The sequence below is a fragment of the Hippocampus bargibanti genome, linkage group LG02 (assembly GCF_051943395.1).
Source record: "Hippocampus bargibanti isolate YZ-2025 linkage group LG02, ASM5194339v1, whole genome shotgun sequence".
Classification (NCBI taxonomy): domain Eukaryota; kingdom Metazoa; phylum Chordata; class Actinopteri; order Syngnathiformes; family Syngnathidae; genus Hippocampus; species Hippocampus bargibanti.
The window spans coordinates 10742252-10760079 of NC_142735.1; the positions used below are offsets into that span (position 1 = coordinate 10742252).

The 17828-nt window shown below is 41.8% G+C and overlaps 1 protein-coding gene across 1 annotated transcript in view; it reads left to right on the forward strand.

Moving 5' to 3' along the window:
- Positions 1 to 969: 969 nt before the first annotated feature.
- mid2 (midline 2) overlaps positions 970 to 17828 on the forward strand; it is an 87611-nt gene continuing 70752 nt past the window's right edge. The window contains exon 1 of the mRNA XM_088988567.1: positions 970 to 1109. The gene's annotated coding sequence lies outside the window, so the exon portion shown is untranslated. The remainder of the gene's footprint in view (positions 1110 to 17828) is intronic.

The following is a 17828-nucleotide window of genomic DNA, read 5'->3' on the forward strand; positions in this document are numbered from 1 at the left end:
ACTCCGTGCACTTAGGAATGTTGATGATTCTCCAAAATAGAACACAACACAACACAACTGACTGAAGATAATGTAACGTTGTTTAATTTGAACATTTCATTCTCATATCATCTTCTTCAAATAAACATCATGCCCTGAAAATAACTAATCTGAATAAATTCTTAAACAAATGAACAATAAACCCGCCTTGGAAATCTTAAAGCATTTACAAAAAAAGCTGTTGATTAACTGCCCTTTAAAGTTGAGTGGGTAAAATGTGTTGCTTATTATATCCATGTTCTTGTTTATGGTGCGTGTCATGTCGATGCGCAAACCACTCAAATACCATTCTGCCCTACTTTAGACGTTAATTCTGATAAAAACACATGACAAGATGCTAATGCATAAAAAAGCTTCGCAGTTTGATCCAATCAAGTTCTACATAACTTCCATCACAATAAGAAATTTACTTCTGACTATCCAAATCCAAACATTGAATTTCTGATACGGGCTCAAGGACAAATTTCAAGAAACTATTCTCTTCAAGGCACTGGTTAGAATGGCATTTTCGTACAGGAAAAATAACAAGAGATCTGAATTCCGAGGTGGTCAATTCATTTTTCTTCAGGCATCGCTGTACAGTATTTTCTTCATGACTGTGATGGGCCAAATGGTCGTTAGAGCGCCACCTCTACTTTGGCAATTTCTTAACAGCCACATCAGTTGATTCTCTGTTTGGAGATGTCAAGGTGCTTGAAAAAAAAAACGTAACTGCAAAAAAACGAGTCACTTTTATTGCTAGGAACCGAGAGGCCAATTGTAAGCCGGCACGAGACAATGAGAGGCTCCCAATGGACTGGTCACGTGCCCACGCCGGGGGAGCTTCAATTCTGGTTCGTGGTCCGCGTCTCTTTCTGGATGAAGGCGGAACACGCACCGCGGATCCAGTCCAGTGATCTTGTGTTTTGGGATGTCGCCGTCCACATAGGCCGCGGCGACGTGGGATTTAAAGACAGATCCACCAACCCACCTGATCCACGGAGTAGTACAAACTTCTGTCTGCTTGATCCTGTTAAGTGTCACGGCACAAGAGCGGCGCTGTCAGGACTAGGCTTCGTCGCCCAAGACCGGTGAGTAACGTGCACCGTAACGTTGTCGTTTAAGTACGAGTTACTCACTTTTGACTCGAGTACTTATGACGTCCAAAAAACAAAGCAACGTGGCCGGAGTGGTGTTTCAATTGCGTTTTTCAGGAAATAATGCACATTGTTGTGGTGTCATCTGCATACTCCCAGCAAAGTCAACAAGTAGGTATTAGCAATATAACATTGATGCAATGTTGTTCTTTGGTCCTTCGTAATTGTGACGTTAGCAAGTAAACAAACATCCCGTACAACATTTGGTCATTTTACAACAAAGAGCGGTCTGAGATGAACCCACTCTTGATGCCCGTCATGGACATTACGCATATTTTTCCCCCTTCGAAGTACTCTCGTGTTTATGTTGTGGCACTCACGACCCACCACGTTAGTGGTGCAGCTCCCCGAGTAAAATCAAACAGTAAGATCAAACGCAGTGGCTACACAAATTTTTTCGCACATAAAGTTGATTGTTTACATCTACTGGTTCATGTGTTAATTGAATATATTCACAACATTGGTAGTGTAAAATTGCACCGTGTGTGAACGCCAACTATGTCTTTTTAATTAAAATTATGTGTACACTAATACAATATTCACCAACCTCTTTAAAAACATGTTATGTGTTCATTATGTACCCTCTGCTACCTCGTGGAAGAGCATTTAATTGTTTTTCCTAATCACTATATGGCACTAGCATCGATTGATGAACAAGGATAATGAATACTGTAATGCATTTTATTGACCAATGAAACCAAATTGGATGAATTCTCAAAGGCACACCTGCTGATCACTGACATTAATGTGGTGCAGCACAGTGCTTTGGAATCACTGCCCAACGAAAGGCAAATGTTTCCATCATGTCCAGGCATGATCACAAGCTGTAATATTTAAAGGACAACCAACATCACTTTTTTGTTTCCTAACTGACATCAGAGAAACGTTTTATAGCATCTAAAATACCCAAAACACGCAGTATGATATTTTTATTCAAATGCAAAACACCCATAAAAATGACTCAAAGTGTTCAAAATCTGCAAAAAATTGAGCTGCAAATTGGACATTTTCAGAAAGTCCCGCCCCCAGTTCGTGACGTCACGCAAAGACGTCTTGCATTGCTGGAGAATCAAAACAATGGCTTCAGATTCAGAGAATATGCTTTCTTGTTACACATCCAGCGATGAATATGATTCAAATAGTTCTGAAGAGGAAAGCATACATGTTTGCAATCGATTAAATAATTTATTCTGTGCCGTTTTGAGGCAACATTGGGGGGAAATGGATCACCAAAAAAGAGGCAGAAGATGGCGTCCAAGTTCCTGTGAGAAATTAATCAGCCCGTTTCCACAGGCTGATAATTTCCTTCCATGGAGCTTGGTTGCCTTCTTCTGGTGGCTTTTTGGTGCAACACAAGGTTTTCAGACCAAACAAGTACAGCAAAATAAATTGATGTGATGGAAGGACTGCTAGAAAGTGTCTTTTTTTGGTCAGGGGCGTTCCTTCGGTGACGTCATGTAGGGACTCGTCACCAACTCAAAAACAAGACTTCCTGAATATTCAGCGCGAGTCTTAAAACGTAAAATATAGCTATATGTGGTGGAATCTTTGTAAAATACGCTCAGTAGAAGTCATTTGAAGCCATTTTACAAATTATGGGATCAACTTGTCCGAAGACGTCGGTTGTCCTTTAAGAGCAGTGCAAAACATTTTTCTGTTCATAATGTCCAATACATATTTTGTAAGTTTTCAATAGGAGTGTAAAATATTTTATTATATGTATTTTAAGTACAAACAAATTTAAATATACCGTCTCTTTTTCTTCCAATTCCTTCGTTCTGATAAATGCTGTCATTGCCTTCGGATCCTCCTTCCCCGCGCCAAGCTGGACAATGTCTTCTCAGTTGATGTCTTATGGTCAATTACATATTCTGCACATGTCCGGTTCATTGAGTCATTTTAACTGTCTGGTTGGAACCATTTTTTTTGCTTCCCTCTCTAACTGCATTATCACTCTAAATGTGATTCTGTCAATCGAATATGAACCCTCCAAGAGACATTTGTTCCAGCTGCATGCATACAACTGACACATACTCTTGATCATGCATTTGCTCATGCTGTTTATTGCCTAATTGTCCCTTGTTTGTATTTATTTATGTATTTATTTTTAAACACAAGACGTGTGGGGGGGAGTTGCACCAGCTTCAGTACATGCGGGTAAGATCATGACTCTGTGTTGTTGATGCTGTAGGTACAGTATATTGGCAACAGTCTGGCTGGTTGATCCTTGTGGCCTACACTACATCGCTAAATTAAGTGTGACAGATGGTTCATGTGCTCCTTGAATTAAAAACAAAAATCCTTGAAATTTAAAAAAAAACAAACCTACATGCATTACACAACAAGTCATTGAGAGTTGAGTAGATTTCAAGTTTCTTGTTCCGAATCATAGACGCATGGATCTGTTTTAACCAAGGGCGCCTGAGGTCATCTGAATTTTGCCAAATAATTGAAGCCAAATATAACTTGGTGTGCTTTTATTTTTATTATGCATTATTATTGCAACATGTGGCGGCATGTCGACGTAATGCAAATGTAATGCAGGATGAGCTATCTTTGTGGGGGCTGGTTAGAATTGTCTCCTTGATTGGAGGCCTACCAGGGCCCACTTTTATTACTATCACATCTTACTGCTTCAACCATCGACACAGTACCATCCCAAAATCAGGTTCAATTGCTAAATAAGGATGCTAAAAATGATTGTTAATTATGCTGACATTGTTAAGAATTGTACAATATGTGACCAGTCATTATAATTCGTGGCTATCTGTTGGCAGTGAGTGATCAGTATACAGTAATGTGTTTAACAGGTGACAATGAATCTGACACTTACCATCAACGCTAACACGATGAAGTATTTGCAGTTACCACTGATCCATTTTTAACACATCGCAATAAGTAAAATGCGTCACTTTGCTCAGGAGCCTAAAATCTCACCAAATGTTTCTCGGCAAGAAATTACAGTTCATGACTTTTAAAACCAAGTGATTGCGTGTTTTACCCAAACACGTGATTGATTGATAGAATCAAGTTTAATCTTATGTGGCATCACTACGTAGCTATTTCTGATGGTCAAAGTCAAAACAAGTTGGAAGTTGACATAATCGAATGAATTTTGTGAGTGCGTATTTGCAGGGTTTCACAATAAATCCAATTTAGCTTATTTCACTTGCGACAATTTACTTTACTCAAAACACTGACATCATCCATTTGGGCCTCTTTTTTAAAAGAGTTCATATTCTCGATCTTCATATTATAATGTGGCAAGTTCTATGAAATCATGCTTATATTTTGAGGTTGCTTCAGTCATCATAGTTGCTTCCTCTTTCTCTGTGAGTGGGCTATTCTTCCCATGTGTCAGTTCCTCTGAGCAACTTTCACACAGGACCTCTTTGAAAAGCAGGGGGTCCTGGGAACAATCGAAGTCCATCTTCCTGTGGAGAGAAACCCGTTTGATGACATTTAGCGTCTGGAGGATTAAATTACATCATATATTCTGACTGCACTGGTTTATAATTAGAAATGCAAATGCAAATGTTTTACTGTGCAATTCAGAGAAATCTACAAAGAACTGAGACAGATTATTTTGGAACTGGTTCTTTAGTTAGAGGGCTCAACTGATGGGTTTTTTTGTTTGTTTGTTTTAACCAACTCTGTTTCTTACCACAACTCATGCAGACAGTTTACATATGATCCTATTGCTTGCATGGTGTATTCGTCATCACTCTTTTGTCATGGTTTCAACATTTTGCCCATTCATAGTTTTCAACCACTTGTGTCTTGAATACACGAGAAAGCCCAGAAGATGTCTAGTAGAATGCATTGTGGCTGTCTACAACCAGCCTTTCTTAGTTGATGAGTACAGCAACAACTTTCATGATTGCATCCCTGTTTATGTGCAGCATAAGCAGGTTGAAGCAGATTTATGTGGGACAGGAGATGTGAGAAAATCTCTTCTCGTCAATGGATGCTACAGCTGCGTGTTTGCTTTCAACATTTAGCTTGTAGTCGACGTGCACGTTCCACCATGATGTCCCTGATCCACTGGTGGAAAGACGCTTTGATCCTCTCATCTTTCATCTAGAACTGCTTCATGTCATCACAAAGAGGGTACAGCAAGTCCTGAAGAATGAATGACTCTCTGTGTCTTTGTTTTGTCATGTTGTCTTTGTATTGTCATATTATTTGTTATTTAGTTTTTTTTTTTTTGTTCTTTTGACTTCAAGACGGCGCCGCGAGAGTGGCTGCCTTTCCAGCAGCTCATGTATTTCTTTTTTCTACTTTCATTCCTTTCATCACTTTGCTGCTGTGAAATGTAAATTTCTCCACTGTGAGACTAATAAAGGCAAATCCAATCCAATCCAATCCAATGCTGCTCACTATTAGTCAGGCAGACATGGAAAAAAATAACAACCGCGGGGAATGTGACATTACCACATGAACCTCAACTGACAGGAATACCACTTGTCATATGCAACTGGTCTGCCCCACAAGTCGTCAGCTGTTAATTATTCAGTTATGAAGGTCCCCGAGTTCAAGATGGGCTCACTGTAGTGGAAAACCGATAATTATTCAGTGGGGATTGTTAGGTTTCCATTTGCTTTTGAAGAAAGATTTTCTTTCAAATGTCTTTCATTAATTTCAAAAATTTCTTATTCATTAACTTGTTTTTGTCATTTTCAGTAAAATTCCAGGACCAACAGAATATTGATTTTTAGGACTACATAAACATTCAATGCAGCATAAGAAACCTTGGACTCTTCTTTCATGAGAAAAAAAAAGAGTTAATTCCGAAGGTATATGGGTCTGGAGTAATATGAGGTGCAAGTGGTGGTGGCTGTACAAAAGGCAAATGCTCCCTCGTGGAAGGGAAAAAATATTGCCAGACGTTTGACCAGCCCTTTATCGGCACCCCCTGCAAGAAAACCCAAAATCCAAACACATTCGGCAATGGCGCTCCACGTCATATTTTCAATTTGAGAATGGCAGCGAATGAGTTAAAGGTGGACCGAGTGACTCCTGGTTCAAACCCAAAGAGAAATGTAAGAATTGTATGCTCAAGAGAAGCAGACATCAGTGTTCATGGTGAACAGTGTGCGTATAGCGGTGCTATGTTGACAAACAGCGACCAGTCAGATAAAGAGGCAACAAGAGAGACTCAATGTTGGCCTTGGTGGCAAAATCCACCTCCCCTTGCTATCATCTCACAGTGGTTAATTTTTCAGATGCCAGGTGTTTTTCAATCTCTAATGTGCACACAATCGCAGGGCACACACACGCAGGGCCAAACTGTCAGTGAGATTAGCACGCAAACCAATGGTGGGAGTGCAGTTGTCGCTGGGGAACAGCTGCCACAAAGTGCTTCAATCCCCAGATACTGAGCATGCACACACATTTAAGACGTGCACATGAAAGCCCAGTGAAGATGGAAGAAGAACAAATTGAGTCATTGAAGGGTTGGCTCATTTAAGAAACTGTTTTCTCCTTTGTGACCTTCAGCTATATGATAGGCGCATCAACAATGATATATCACTATATAACATCCAAACGTGTATGATATTCTAATATTACTCCAGTATAATGCGTAATGCTAATTCTAACAGCGTACTCTCCTTATATTAATTCTGAAAGTATGATGCGATGGGCGGCCCGGTAGTCGAGTGGTTAGCACACCAGCTTCACAGTGCAGAGGTCGCCGGTTCACGTCCCGGTCCGGCCTCCCTGTGTGGAGTTTGCATGTTCTCCCCGGACCCGCGTGGGTTTTCTCCAGGTCCTCCGGTTTCCTCCCACACTCCAAAAATATGCATGGCAGGCAGATTGACCATTCCAAAATTGTCCCTAGGAGTGAGTGAGAGAGTGACTGTTGTATGTCTTTGTGTGCCCTGCGATTGGCTGGCAACCAATTCCGAGTGTCCCCCGCCTCATGCCCAAAGACAGCTGAGATAGGCTCCAGCAACCCCCGTGACCCTAAAGGAATAAGCGGTACGGAAAATGAGATGAGAGATGAGTATGATGTGATTTCTGGTTACCATTTACATCTAGGTGATATCTCTCACGCCTTCTTATTTGATTGGAATGGTAATGATAATGCTAATGGTGTGACATGCCAATCAACATTTAAAGGACAACCGCCGCCTCCGGACAAGTTGTATCCATAATTTGTAAAATCACTTCAAATGACTTCTACTGCGCGTAGTTTACAAAGATTCCACGGCATATAGCATTTTTTGTTTGAAGACTCGCACTGAATATTCAGGAAGTCTTGTTTTTGAGTTAATGACGATGCCTGACGTGATGTCACGTCTGGAAAGCCCCTGACCGAGAAAGCGACATACAATGCATTTTGGGTACTTTGTTTAGTCTGAAAACTTCGTGTTGATCCGTCTTGATGGCAAAATTAGAAGGAAAACGCGTACATAATGTTGCACCAAGACTACTATTTGATACTAGTTGACACAAATTCCCAGCAGAAAAATCAGCCCATTTCCAATGGAGCTTGTGCGCCATCTTGTGTATTTTCTGGGACGCTACATTGGAGTCCTGAGGGCTCGAATTGATACGCAAGTACTTCTTTAATCGATTGCAAACATATATGCTTTCCTCTTCAGAACTATTTGAATCATATTCATAACTGGATGAGTACGAAGAAAGCATCTTCTCTGAATCTGAAACCATTGTTTTGATTCTAGAGCAAGGCAAAGACGTCCTGGCGTGACGTCACGAACAAGGAAGGGGGCGGGACCATCTGAAACTCGCAATTTCCAGGGTCATCATGAAGTAGTTTTGGGACACTTTAACTCATTTTAATGGTGTTTTGCATTTGACTAAAAATATCAGCCTGCATGTTTTGGGTATTTTAGAATGTCTCAAAACGTATTTCTGATGTCAGTTAGGAAACGAAAAAAAAATGGCATCGGTTGTCCTTTAAACGGTCCACTGACTGCAGCTTTAATTCATCTTTGGAAATAATTATTGCCCTTATTTTGTAGAATAAATCTTCATGAATGACTACTTAGCCAGTGTGTGAAGCTTTCTTTGATTGACGCCGCTGACACGTGTCTCGTAATTCCTAGATATCTGAACAAGATAATTTGAACAACTTTATTATCCTTTAATTATCATATGGCAATAACCTTCACTATAAACATGATGTCACAATCCACTGAATTCTTACTTTTATTTCAAAAGTGATTAACTGATTTTTAGGACCATCAATTAAAGTTGCTAATGCCTAGATATCATGCTTTGCATTTTAACATTCTCTTGCCGGTTGTCAGAATGAGCAGTGTGAACCCCCAAAATGTAAGAGACAAAGCAGAAAATGCAAGCCTTAAAGGACAACCGACACCATTTTTTTTGTTTCCTAACTACATCAGAAAAACGTTTTAGAGCATCTAAAATACCCAAAACACGCAGGCTAATAAAAATGACTTAAAGTGTCCCAAAACTGCTTCAAAATGACCTCGAAAATGGCAAATTTCAGAAGGTCCCGCCTCCTTGTTCGTGACGTCACGCCAGGATACTCCAGACACAAAAAAATGGCTTCAGAGAGTTCAGATTCGGAGAAGATTGTTTCTTGTTACTCATCCAGTTATGAATATGATTCAAATAGTTCTGAAGAGGAACGCATGAGTGTTTGCAATCGATTAAAGAAGTCATTCCGTATCGATTCGAGCCGTCTGGACTCCAATGTAGCGCCCAGAAAATGCACAAGATGGCGCACAAACTCCATTGGAAATGGGCTGATTTGTCTGCAGAGAATTTGTGTCGACTTTTATGGTGTTACCGCAATTGGTAGTGTTGGTGCGACACACAACGATTCACCATTGTGTTATTTATGTGTTTTTCCTTCTAATTTCACTATTAACACGGATCAACACAATGTGTTCAGACCAAACAAAGTACCCAAAATGCATTGTGTGTCGCTTTCTCGGTCAGAGGCGTTCCTGACTTGACATGACGTCAGGCATCGTCATCAACTCGAAAACAAGAGTTCCTGAATATTCAGTGCGAGTCTTAAAACGTAATATATCGCTATATGCGGGGGAATCTTTGTACAATGCGCTCAGTAGAAGTCATTTGAAGTGATTTTACAAATTATGCATACAACTTGTCCGGAGGTGTAGGTTGTCATTTAAATAGTTAACAAAAATTGTGAATTGAAATGTCAACTCCTGTCAAAGTAGAGCTAATCTGTGCATTTTTAGAGCCCAAACCCTGCACAATTTGGCATTGTTTGGATGTATTATGATGCATTGGCCTACACTGGGCTCTTCACAGTCAAAACAAAGGCTTGCACTGTTACACTGCTTTCTTCTCGCCTCTCCCCGTTCAATTTATGTCTCAGAAAAACCCAATAAAAGCATTCTTCTCAGGCTGCTTTATTACTCAATAAAATCATTCTTCACAGGTTGCTGTACTGTATTACTATCATTGGAAGAGGACATTGGGACAAAAAAACTATCCCCACCACCCTTTTCGTTGTGTAAAATATTCTTCTATTGGATGCACAAGAGAGACCACAAAACCTCTGTTGGGCTACATTGTGGTTGCCCATGCAAGTGGTCATATTAATCTGCCAATCAATTACAAAATATTAGGCATCAACTTTCCTTGTACATCTGGTCATGTTTAATTGTAGAATTTATCTTGTAATGCCTAATCTCATCTCATTTTCCGTACCGCTTATTCCTCATTAGGGTCGCGGGGGATGCTGGAGCCTATCTCAGCTGTCTTCGGGCACGAGGCAGGGGACACCCTGAATTGGTTGCCAGCCAATCGCAGGACACACAAAGACATACAACAGTCACTCTCACACTCACACCGAGGGACAATTTGGAGCGGTCAATCTGCCTGCCATGCATGTTTTTGGAGTGTGGGAGGAAACCGGAGGACCCGGAGAAAACAAGAACATGCAAACTCCACACAGGGAGACCGGACCGGGACGCGAACCGGCGACCTCTGCACTGTGAAGCCGGTGTGCTAACCACATGGTGGCAGCCCGTCAAGGCTGTTGAGGTCTGCAGCGGGTTTGCAATGCATTTGGTAGAATAAAGATTTGAGATGGTCCTTGTTTAGATTGAACAAGTAGGATGTTTATTTGCCGGAGCACACAGAGCAACCACTTCTTTCAGCATTGTATAAGGACTTTTTTTTATCACTGTCAAAGGACCATATGAAGCGTTGTGGCTGCGTTGCCAGATCCGCTCAACATTCACCATGCCTCATTTATCTTAACAGAGAATATTACAGCATTGCACAAAATGAGGATACAAAATAACTGTTTCTTCACAAACGCGTACGACAATTTTGGCCAGCCAGCGCGTGATGGTGTTGTGCTACCTGTCACAATGGCGGAGGGGGGGGGGGGTGTCGGCGCTCGGGTCGACGGTCCCCCGACGCCGGCCAGGGCAAAAGCGGGTCGGCCGTAGGCGATCGGGTGCGCGGGATTGGCGCGACGAGAAAACCGTGTCGGGCCCACGCCGCCACCGCCTCTTTGAGACTTTTCATTCGGCGTCTGCCTAAGTCCGAGCATGTGTGTTGGGCGACCTCTTCTGGCTTCTTCGTTAGCAGGGAGAGTGATTTTTCAACAGCGCGTATGCATGGTAAGCCGTGCATATTTGGGTCAGCAGAACAACACAGTAATAAAAATCGATAATACGAAATATAAAATGATAAAAATGACACTAAAATCAGCATCAGAATCATCTTTATTGGAAAACGTTCGTTAAAAACAGATAGACATTGTATACTATTCCGTCGTATAAACGTTGTGTCGGCCCTATTGAATGCATTTCGACTTACGACTGTTTGAGTTACGACCGTTTTTTCGGTCATAAGTCGGATGTTACCTGTATACTACATTAACTTAAGCGGAGGAGTGGATGGAGATACCCGCCTCATAGTTCAGAGGTCAACACTGACCGCGAGTATGGTTATTTGTCCATCACTGCCTTGCGATTGGCTGGCGGGCTCTTCAGATTGTACCGGTGTACCCTCTTCTTACACAAAGACTGCTGCGATAGGCTCCAGCATTCCTGTGACCCTCGAGAAGCAAAGCAGGATGGGTGGATAAGAAAGTCTCAAATTAGCAGCGTTCCTCAGTAAATTTCTCATGGTACTACACAGAGTTGATATTTTGATAAGGCGTCAGATTTTTCTCATCTTATGAATTTTGATGCCTATCTGAGATTTGCGTGATTTGCTTCTGCTTGCTTGATGCGATTCAATATTATTTTCTTCTTGAAATTGCAAAAGTAGGGCAAGCTATTGCGTGACTGTGGAAGGAGCTCACAACCCCTTTGGGTGATCAGGCAGTCAATGAAGGATTCACTCAGCTGCAGACCTACGAACGTACATAGGACATTGGAAATACCACATTATTACTTAGGTGACCAGATGATGTGTTCTGCTACGGGCACATGTGGTATGACCTAGTAGTGCAAGCTTGATAGAGAAAAATGGCCTTTCAGGGAGAAAGCTACGACCTGGGCAGGAAATGGCAAGTGCCACAAAAAGGGTCTGATTAAAAATAAGGACAGCTGCTTGCTGCTCTTAAATATAAATGTAGAGTTGATACTTAACATAATCAGCAACGACATTGCAACAAAGTTAAACAACAAATTGTATTTCAATGTAAAACATACAACAGGCGCGTCACAATGAAGCAATGGCAGTTCTGACAAAGATTTCACTAAGAAGACACTGAAACAACAACAAAGTGATTGACATATACCCCCATTCACATTTCTTGTCGTCTCTGTATGTAGGCATGTTTAGGACACCTACAACGTAAGTGAACACTCTCCCAGAGCCTTTCAAAGCTGTGGGCTTTGAGGCTGCAATGAGCTCAGTTTCATTATGCATTTCACAACATATGGCTCCCACCACTGGGTTGGTATTACATTTCTGCAGAAACAAAAGCTCACAGAACCTCAGCAGACAAGACGCAACCTCTTACAGCAGATGTCTTTTTCTTTGTTTATGCCCTCTTTTTTTATGGAGTTCAGGCGGAAGCTGGATAAAACACATGCTTGCATAACTTGCAAACTCCACATGGAGGAGGGGCCCGGGCCACTATTTGTACCCAAAACCACTGTTCATGTTCACCACTCATCACTGTGTTACTATCTTAGTTCTCGTGCATCCCTAAAGCATTAATTATTGAAATGCCTCACCACCAGACCCATCGAAACATTTCACCAAATTCAAAACATCTCATCGTCTGAAAATAATAGGTAAATTAGGTAGATGACTAAATAAATCTGTCCCTTTTGCAGGCACAATGAAAATGAGTTGCAATGAGGTGTTCCGGGACAATGCATATTTTGCATTTTCTATGTTTACATTAAATATATGGTAGTTTTATGAAAGCACAGTATCTTTGGGTTGATATTTTGTGGACTTTGAGGATGGCGTCAGATTGAGAATAGGTTATGGTACTCGTGTAGACATCTGTGACACTTGAGCTGGAATGTCATGTCCTTTTATGTGCGTTTCTTTCTCAGTGCCACTAGATGGCAGTCTAGACATCTTATTCTGTTGATCTCCTCTGCTCCCATTTCTAGGGGTATTTAGGTGGGTCAAGAGCAAAGAATTGGGATTACGCTGATTTGTTTCATGTGTTTTTAACCTGTGTGTGTCATAGACATGAGACTTTTTCATGTTAACTAATTTAACCCACGTACTGAAGAAAAATTCCAACATAATTCATGTCATGCACTTGTTCGTGGAGCATGTGTGTATCAGTGAGAGCGAAAGATGGCGAGAAGGGAAAAAAATAAGCCTTTTATAGATGATTTTCCGAGCTAGAATATGCCTTGAAAACCCATCCGTGGGTGGGATTTGCTTCATTTTCATGTACTTCTTCCCCCTTTATTATAATCCCCCTGTCCATTTTCCTTTGAGCCAGATTTCCACCCATTTAAGCGTTTATACTTTGTTTTCCGTTCCAGGAGATTCTTAATGAACTTCATTATGTAAGAGTATCGAATGACTGATTTGTTTCTGTACATCCCATTAGACAGACACTTCACATACACTTGTATAAACCGTTGTGTCTCCATCCCATGTGACCCTTGCTTCAACAGAACCAACAAATCGATCACATTGAATGGTCTCTGCTCTAAACAAGTACTCTCCAATATTTATCTACACTAATTAAGGCCCTTTGTAGTCAAGAGACGTGTGTGTGCGTGTGTGTGTGTGTGTGTGTGTGTGTGTGTGTGTGTGTGTGTGTGTGTGTGTGTGTGTGTGTGTGCGTGCGTGTGTGCGTGTGTGTGTGCGTGTGTGTGTGTGTGTGTGTATATATGTGTGTGTGTGTATCTGTGTGTGTGTGTGTGTGTGTGTGTGTGTGTATCTCCGTGTGTGTGTGTATCTCCGTGTGTGTGTGTGTGTGTGTGTGTGTGTGTGTGTGTGTGTGTGTGTGTGTGTGTGTGTGTGTGTGTGTGTGTTGGGACAAGCTCATTTAAAATATGACCAAAGAAGGAAAGCATACACTTTCACTTGTCATTCAATAAGGAAACACGACTAATTGATTTTCATTTTGCTGCAGCTATTGCTCCCAGCTTTTACATACAGAATTAGAAAACGAGAGGGTCATTATTTTCACGATTTATAGGGTCTCATATACATGTAGCGTAATTTACCATCTTATCATGAGTGGACCTGAGGTATGTATATGCAAACTTCACTCAAGTGGATATTTGCAAGTGCAACATAAAAAGGCTGCATAATAATAATAATAATAATAATAATACATGTCATTTATAAGCACCTTTCAAAACTCTCAAAGTCACTTGACAGTCACAGGATAGGTTCTTCTGTGGGTGAGCAGTGGCGGCCCTTTCTCTTCTCTGTGTTCCATTGAGTTACAATGACTTAAAACAGCATTAAATAAATGCGACACATGAGTCCGCGCCTACTCCCAGATGAGAGATGGGATAGGCTCCATCACACCCCCCCTCTTTTTGGGACTAATCAGATTGGAAAATTAATGAATGAATGAGATAATACAAGGCGTAATTACAATACTAAAAGAGGAGAAGAATCCCATGATCATCTTTTCAACATTGCAGTAGCGTGTCTCGTGTTGAGTTTAAAATGCATGTAGTTGTGTCTTTTTTAATTAAATGTAGAATTGTGAAAGTTTTATTATTTTTCTAAACCAACCTTGTTAATATCCCTTTCAGAACAATGCATCTCGGGGTGTTGGGATGATGGCCTCCTGTTCCTGCAAAGGACATTTGTCATTTGTTCATTTTCATCTGCAAAACTCAGCAACCCAAAAAAGTCAAACAAAGGGTCTCCTCTGTCATGAGAAGTTAAAGCGAGTTTCTGTTCTTCCAACTTGGCACTGCAGAAAATGTCTGCATTAATCCATTCGCTTGTTTCTTTGTCTTTGTGTCCGTCGTGTACATATGTGTGCCTGACTCGAACAATTTGGGAATTCCCATGAGGAATTGTGCCACTGTTTTCTGGACGACTTGCGACAAAGGCTACGTTTGACACTCAAAACTCTTTAGAAGTCTGTAGATCAAGTATGCCCTTGGGCGGGTAAAGGGCGTTATTGTCTGCGATTTGCTTGAGGCTTGTATTCTCAGTTGACCTCATGGGAATGAGATACTGTTTGGCCTTGTGACGTTCAAAGTTTAGCTTTCAGTCTTGTCCTTGTGTAAAATCCCACATCATGAACTGACACAGGATGAGTTCAGGCATCGAAAATGAGGGAGAGTTCACTCGCTCTTATGTTTTGTCAATTCATGTGAAACTGCAAAGGACCATTTGATGTGTTTATTAGGCCATTAAAAGAAAGAAAACACCCTTTCGGTACACGAACATGACACAAACTTTCCAATTGCACATTGATTTTCAAAGAGATATTAACTCATTAACTGCCAGACAATGTGCAAATATGTGTCCACGCCACTGAAATTGTAGGACCCACAGAATATTGAGTTTTAGGACTACATAAATATTCAATGCAGCGTAAGAAACCTTAGACTTTCTTCTTCTATCAGAAAAAAATGATCTTACTTGGTTGTAAAGTTATCTGCATTGAAAGTAGGGGTGACTGTACAAAACGTAAATACTGCCCCCTCATGGGAGGGAAAAATTGCCAGAGGTCTGACTGAAGCTTGAAACACCACTCCCCCCAAGAAAAAAAAAAAAACAAAACAAAACAAAACCCAAACACATTTGGGAATGGCGCTCCAGGTCATGCTTTTTAATTTCCGAATAAATTTGGGAATGGCGGTGAATGAGTTAATTAAACCTAGATTTTGAAAAGTAGCAGAAAATAACTAAATGAATAAATATATTTATTGTGGTTGTGGTTGCAGTTTCTAGCTCTATAATTTGGCATGAGTTGATTGTGCTGGTGTATCTAATTTTGTGGGCAATAAGTCTCAAATCCCAAGTGGTGATTAATGCAGCTCTCGTGAGGGCACATGCTGTTTATATTATTTTGCTCACAAAGCAAGAAAACAGCATTTTCTTGATTTTTTTTTATGGGTGATTGTGAAAATGTTCTTGCTCAATTGCTTTGTAATTAAGAAAATTAGTCTGTGATTTTTTTTTCAATTCAAATGTTACTTGACCTGCTAAATGTCTGTTTTTTTCTGTCCTCATTCTTTCTCTTCACACCTATTGCCAGTTTGATCTGGGATAAAAAAAGTTACTTGGCCTTGTTTGGCGCAGTATTGTCCAATAATGATATTTTATTTATCTATTTTTATGTAAGTACCTTATGTTTTTTCCCAGCACACAGACAAAACTCAATAAATCCGAGGTACTTTTGAGTCACTTTCTATCACATTATTTGACGTTTGCTTGTCATCTATGTCATTCCAAGACAAGCTGCTAGTCCCCCAACATGAAACGCCAGGCTGAGGTAGTTTGAAGGACATACTGAACTAATACTCAAGTGTGGTTTTCAAATGTAAACGAGCAAGACTTCTTCTCGCTCCCAGATTTGTATTTGATGCAATTTTCTTTGGGGTAGTGCAGCACAATTTAGTATCAAAGGACCAACATTTTAGAGAAAAATGTTGTACAGAACATTTCCAGAAATCTAAATAATGAATGATAGATTCCCTTACTATCAAATTGTTAAAATAACCAATTAACTTCACAAAGAGGCCAAATCAACATCTGACTCATGATGATTATTTTGTTATAATCTGTGGCAGTGGCCTTTTAATAAAATAGAGCAGATTATTCATTATTTACCAATGTGTCGTTTTGTCCATAAAGCCAGCCTTCTTCCTCGCCCTTTTCCCCTGTCAATGGCTGACTTTGCACCACCAGCGCACCCTTGACAGCCAACGTGATCAAAGAGTGACACAAATCCCTAAAACAACATCAGGCACCCTATGAAATATTTAGATGGTGCAGAGGAAGACTCGACGGCACAATGAGAACACAGAAAAGCTTAGGGAAATGCTGGAGGAAGAACGAGGACTTGGAACACTCTCTCTCATTAACCACTTTCGGAATTTGAATTTGATATTGTCGCGTTTTGCGAGGTGGTGATGGCGGGTTCGGATCCCAAAAAGCAGGCAGGAGGGAGCATGAGGTTGTTTGACAAATTGTATTAAAATAAAGTCAGCAGGAACAAAATGTAAAACATCAAAATGATCTGAATGGAAAAAATACAAAGTAGCAAAAGAAGACCAAAAGTAAAAGCCCGCCAAGGTTAAACAAACACGTACACGATGCATGCTGCAACCAAGCAGCAAACAAACAATGAATCGGCACCGGATGATCGTGCCCGGTGTCCTTTTAAGTGTCATTGATTATAACGACCAGCACCTGCGAGGCTGCCGGCAGGGCTGACGTCGCTACCCGCTGGTCGCCAATCTGATCGGGACGACCAGCACCTGTGCAGGTGCAGGCGGGGCCGACAGCGCCCCCCGTTGGTCGCCAACCAGATCATGACAGTACCCCCCCTTCAAGGGGCTGCTTCCAGAAGTCCCAACAGTCTCCCAAAAGGTCCACTCGCCAGGGAACGGTCGGTGGAGAGGGCAACCGCTGCCTCTCCAGCATACGACGGGCGGCGGCCTGATGGGAACGGGACTCGGCCTGGGGTGGACGAAGACGCGGCACGGATCGTCGTGGGCGTGAGTGCGATCCCTCTCGCACGTTCACGCGACGGCGCATGGCTCTGCGTGGACGTCGAACTGCCAGGCGCAGAATGGCACCACGTACGGCCGTATGGGACCAGGTCTCGGTCGGACGCCGACGTGGGCGTGAACTGCCCGGCTCCGGGGGAACGAGACCAGTCCAGAGCCGCTCCGGGATCCAGCGGTGAGTGGGGTCTCGGACTGACGTTGACGCGGACGTTGCACGGCTCGTCGTGGATGAGACTCAATTCGTCATGCACGACGACAGCGTGGCTGGACGTGGGCGTGCAATGCCAGTCACCCAGTGTCACCCTGGACGGCCACCTGGAAGGAGGTCTCGGCCGGACGTTCACGTGGACGTTGCGGCTCGTCGAGTGACGCAATTCAAACGCGACGAGGCTTGCGCTAACGTGGACGTAGCATTGCCAGGCATAGGGTGGAAATGAGACGGGTCCGATGTACCTGCGGGATCCGATGGTTGGCCGATTCATTCTGTCGCGTTTTGCGAGGTGGTGATGGCGGGTTCGGATCC